Genomic DNA, 6003 nt, shown 5'->3' with positions numbered 1-6003 from the left:
CTCCTAAGTATTTTCTCCAAAGTTACAAATATCATGTTGGGTTTAGCACTACAATGCTTTAAAAAAAAAAAATCAATTATATGACCAAAGTAATTACAAAATCACATAAATAAGCAATGAGACAGAAATTTTTTACGTGAAAAACCTTCACTCTAACTGTAGAGACAAAAAACCATGGGATTTAAGACTTCTAATTTAAATCCATTACAGATAACAAGTTATATGGATTTATTTGGCAGCTTTACCCTAAACACTTACTCTCCAAAACCTACAACTTGCTTCACGTCTGCAACGCAACAACCTCCAATTGTTCCAATGAATACACTTTAGCCCCATTAAAGGGATGCGGGTCTTCAAACACCTAAAATTCAATACTTGAATTCTTTGATGAGAGATTGGGAATGGTGTGGCTTGTTAGACTTGCTTTTCAATAAAATTCCTCCAAAATCTCTAAGTGTCTCACCCTTTTAGGGTAGAGATACTATAGGTCAACAAATTAATGTGATTTGTGAGATACAACAATTATTAGAATTGATATCTTGAAATTTTTAAACTCGATTTACGTGAATATTTCGAAAATATTCTATCATATTTTGGAAAATTCAGCAAAAGTGCTTGATTGCATTTAACCACTACTGAGACGCTTGAACATTGCTTAAGCACTTGAGTAGTACCGACACTTAAGCGTTGTTCCTCGCTTGAGTTGTCCCTGCTATTTTTAAATATTAAATAAAATACTTTTTAATTCTAGAAAAATATATTGATCCTTGTTATACCCATGATCACCTAACTTTCCACAAGCCAAACCTTTTTAGACGTACTTGTGACTTTCCGATTGGACAAACAACAAATGGAGAGTAAGTCACTATCTAAAAAGTTTCTTAAGCCTAAAAACAAAATAAAACAAAATTGCCAACAAACAATAACGACTTATTGTCTTAAGCCTAAATATATATATATATATATATATATATATATATATATATATATATATATATATATATATATAGGTGTTTGTGTGTGTGTGTGTGTGTGTGTGTGTGTGTGTATGTGTGTGTTTATACCTACATGGGGAGAGAAGAGTCTAACCGTTACTTTCTTCCTCTTTGGTCACCCATTTCTAATTGTAGCAGTTACTAAATCTACATGTGACATGTGATGAACATCTATGGGTGATGAAGCCAAAAATAAGGATGGTGGAGGTAGCACTCTAGGTTGATGTGACCCATGCTTACCCCTTGAAATGCTTAGGGGTAAATGTAGCTAAGTAGATCTGGCAATCTCTATAGGTAAAGGGACCAATATAGATATATCATACAAAAATGTAGAAAATTGCATGTCTATCTCAATTAGGGTAAAGATTAATAGAGTAGATAGAATTAGTGGTGGTAGGGTAAATGGTGTAGACATCTATATTAGGGGTACAACTGACCTAAACTAGGGTCCTAGTAGAATAGCTAAGGAAGTATTAAGGTGCAATGAAAGTAGGTCGATATATGGAGTAGGGGGTATTGAAGTTGGGTCTGAAAAAATAGTAGGATGTACTAATAGCCAGTGTAAAGGGTTGGACGAAAGAGTTGGGAGGCTATAATGATAGTGGGTACCAAGAAGTAATGGGTTGTATTGATGGTGGGTTTGAAGAGGTAAGGGTTGTATTGATGTTAGGTCTAAAGAGGTGGGTGACTATACTCATCAGGGGTTTGAAAAGGTAAGGGTTGTATTATTGTTGGATCTAACGAGGAGGTAGGCTAGCGACTAATATATCTACTTCCATTGAGATGTCTATTAAACTCAAACAAGTGACAATCAAACAATTGTTGACTGTGCTAGTGGCCTACCTCGTCCATGATGTACATGTGGGAGGCGATAATTCTCTTGAATAAAACACATAACATCAATAGACATGCAAATAAAATTAACAATACTAGTGTGACAAGCAACTCTATTAGAGTCCTCCAATGCTTAACTTTCTCAAGATATAATTGATGTCATGGTTTTAATCTATCTCATCAAATAATATGTAATTATTTGGTGAAATAAATACTATACACAATAAAGTGGATAGCATAAACCAATAAGTGGGTAAATGACCTCACTAAAATATTTGTGAATATATACTTTAGTGGTTCCCCAAGCGTAGGGACACAGTTATAGATTTAAAAACCTAGTAAGTTAGTTGTTGAACCTCAGAGAAAGAATCTTGGAATGCAAGTGAGGTGGAAAGATTAGGAGAGTAAATATATATATGGTAGTGGAAAATTCTTAAATTCATGCTTTGAACAAGAAAGTTATTGGAAATTTGTTATGTAAAGAAAAAAAAAACAAGAATTTGTTAAAAAGTCTTAACCACTTTGTTACTAACAGTTGAGAAATGGAGAATCCCAAGGATCTCTTCCTTACAATGAAATGGTCTTTATTACTAATATGTCATGTAAAAGTGTTCACCTAGGAATTAAATCCTTTATGTTTACCCAACTTTTCTTGAACAACATTAGTGATTTGAAAATTATTGTCTTGGGCTTATATAGGGTTCTTCCAAGTCAAAATGGCTTCCCTATTAAGTGCTTGGAATACCCTATAGGGATCCTAGGCTCTAATCTCTAATTAGGTATAAAAATTTAGTGGTTTCTTGATCTTCAATATCGTAACTATTTGCCAATTGTGGTATTTAAGGCTTAATCAAGGTCATCTCAAGTCAAAATAGCTTTACCATTAAGTGATTGAGATCTATAATCTCCAATTGTCAAATATTGAGATACAATATTATGTATTGAATAAATGGAATTCTCTTAATAGGTTACTTTGAATTAAAAACAATTATTAATGTGAGGATTCATTCCAATGGAAGAATGGGAAACCCTAGGGCTTCCTTTCCTCAAGCTAGATGACTATTCACAATTAATTGAAAGTGTATCAAATTGAAAGAATAAATAACAAAACAAGGAATTGAACAATGAAATCTTAAATTCAAGTATGAAATTTCATTAAACTAATAAAATGAAACAGTTCAATTGTGCACTTAATGAAAAACAATTCAAAACTAGAAGCAACTATAGAAATCCAAAATAAGAACAAATGAAATCAAGAAACTAAGATGAATCAAGATTCTAAGAGTTGAATTCCCCAAGGTTGTTGATTGCTAAAGTGAACAACCTTCTCTTTAAGGGAAAAAACCTAAACCCTCTAAAATGGTTGCCAATCTTTCCTTTTATATCATCCCCAAGTTAGCCTTAAGTTCCTTCTCCATGGTGGCCTTCCCCATGTAAGTGAAGGGCTCAAGATTGGGTTGGAATGGGTTCCATTCTTTGGCCCAGCCCATTCCTTCACTGTTAGAAAATTAAAATGCCTTTCATGTGTTGCAATCATGAGAGTTTTAAGACCGAAAGAGCGGCTATAGATGGTGAGACCCTTATAGGGCCCTTGGTGGCACCTTTATGTGTTGGAACTTCCCTTATGCTTCTCTAATTTATTCTTTAGGCAAATGACCTCCAAAAATTCTGAAATTTGGTTAGATTTAAGTCCAAAAAGTGATGAATCCAAAAAAATTTGTTTCAACTCGATTAAACCTCTCTAGCTCTATCAACCACCTCAAAAAATTTTGTTTGTTGGAGAGGGACTATACTTGAAAACTCACAATTTAGGTTTTTTTGTCCAATTCACCCCTCATCCTTGCATCCGAGATGTCCAAAGAGGATTTCAAGGTCATCATTATTCATGAAATATGTATATAAACATCAAAAACTCAGAAAACTTGAGAATATCGGGCATACAAAAAATGACATACAATTGCTTAGTTGAAGGGTGCTTTTAATGTTCAAATCAAGCTAAAGATGTGATTAAAACCCTTATTTTTGTAGAAAATATGACATTAATCAATAGTCAAGGCAATAAGCTAGTATCGTATAGGTCCAACATCATCTATAGGTGTAATTAAGTGAAGTATACCATGCCATGTTCCGGGTGTGATAGTCCATTTGAGGTATTGTGGGCTTAGCAGTGACAATATGGTCCCCTTAGCATCCCATAATGCCACATAACACTCATGATGTGCCTCCAATCATGTTAGGCTTGATCATATCAATCTATGGAGTGAAGGTTAGTATCTATGGACGATGTCAACGGAATACCTTGTATGAGTCCAAATTGTTGCAATACATGCTCAAGATGATGTTACTCAACAATATAAAGAAAATATAAGTCTGGACATCATCCGTTAAATATCTTGGTCAGCTAAAAAAATGTCTAGAAGCAATGCTAGTACATCATCCATATAAGGCTGCCATAATACTTGATACATTCAAATCTTAGTAAGGATATAACAAAGTTTATATTAGAATATTAGTATTACTAATCTTATGAGAACAAAATTACTATTTAGCTCAAACTTGATCATATTGTTGTCTATCAAACTTATCTTTGTATGTGACCAACACATGGTAAGGAGTTTTTGTACTAGCTAAGAAAACCTTTCACCTACTCCCTAGTACATTAGTCGAGAGTTCTTGATCTATACGTACTCCCTAATTTGTATGTAGAACCAATCTACTAGGATGACCCACATGTAATTACTTCCATGATCATAACTGAAAAATAAACAAAATTATGTTGAAACACACATAATTTTAATAACAATGCATAATAAATAAAGTTATATTTCCTAAAGTTATACTTTTCCATGGAGTCCAATCACTTATAACACAATTAATTGCCTCCTCGACATTTAAACATTGTGGTGTAGGTGACATGATAGGAACTAGGTGCAAATATTGCCTTTGTGTTGGCATTTGAGATATTAACTTGAGTGGCATGTAGAAAGGCAACTAATGATGTGGTTTCAACCTCAAGCTCAACCTTGGGATCATTTAACCAATCATCATTAACTCTAAGGTTCATACATTGATCTAAAAAATTAAGCTTTAAGGAGTACATTGGCCAGAAAATAAGTTTTTTTGTTCTCATCCACTCTAGGTGAGATTAAGTTGCCAAACTCAAATACTATGCAATTTTGTAGTCAATTGGATTATCACTCAACTTAATCTCCTAAGCTTTCCCTTGATCTTTCATCCCCTATGTTTACTTTTACTCTCAAACTTTGATGGAATATAATCTAGTTTAATATGAGTGAGGTTCCTATGCTACTCCCACTAGAGTTCTTAGAAGACACTCCTTTGAAATGCCACCTATCTTGCTTACGAGATAAGTTTATTTTTTTTTAATTATTATTATTTTTAAATACTTGTGGCACAATCACTCTTTTTAATTTCCTTTTTTTTAATACTTGTGATACTCCTTTGAAATGCCACCCTTAGAGTTCAACTTCCCATTATCTTCACATGTGAGTAATTTTTATTGGATCTGGTTCGAGGGTATAGACAAATGGTTGTGGCTAAAACTCACATCGATTTGGAAGAGAGACTTTTGGATCACCAAAACGACATTGGAACCCCCCAATGCTTTGATATGATTCTTGAACATCATAAGGACTAGTGTTAGATGGAGACAAGTTATCATATCCATCATCTTCTTTCTTCTCTCATTCTTTTTATTACCAACCCCTTGATTATCATGGCATTGTGGTCATTTTTTTTTATAATTGCTTCAAGACCTTAATCATTTTTTTCTACAACAAAATCCATTCCATCTCTTTGATCACTAGTAAGACAGAAAGTGATTTTTTGTTCTTTGTATGCCCGGAGACTTATACATAAATGATGCACATGAGAGAAAAGCCTTTCAATTTGGAAATGTACAATATCGAGACCAAATCATACAATCGTCTAAAATATTGGAAACTTTTTTTTTTTTTCAAATATTACCCAAACATCAATCTGATAGTTAACCTCAAAATTCTATTTTTTTTTAATTTTAAATACAAAATTAATGTAATTTTATGAGAAAATAAATACTCAAATAAAAATCCAAATTTTGATTATTTTGATTTTTTTTAATATAAAAATGTTTTCAAGAATTTTACTTAACTAATATGAGTGGGTGGTTTTTGTT

This window comes from Vitis riparia, chromosome 8, assembly GCF_004353265.1.
Source record: "Vitis riparia cultivar Riparia Gloire de Montpellier isolate 1030 chromosome 8, EGFV_Vit.rip_1.0, whole genome shotgun sequence".
In the NCBI taxonomy this organism is placed as follows: Eukaryota; Viridiplantae; Streptophyta; class Magnoliopsida; order Vitales; family Vitaceae; genus Vitis; species Vitis riparia.
Note: the sequence above shows the minus strand (reverse complement) of the source record.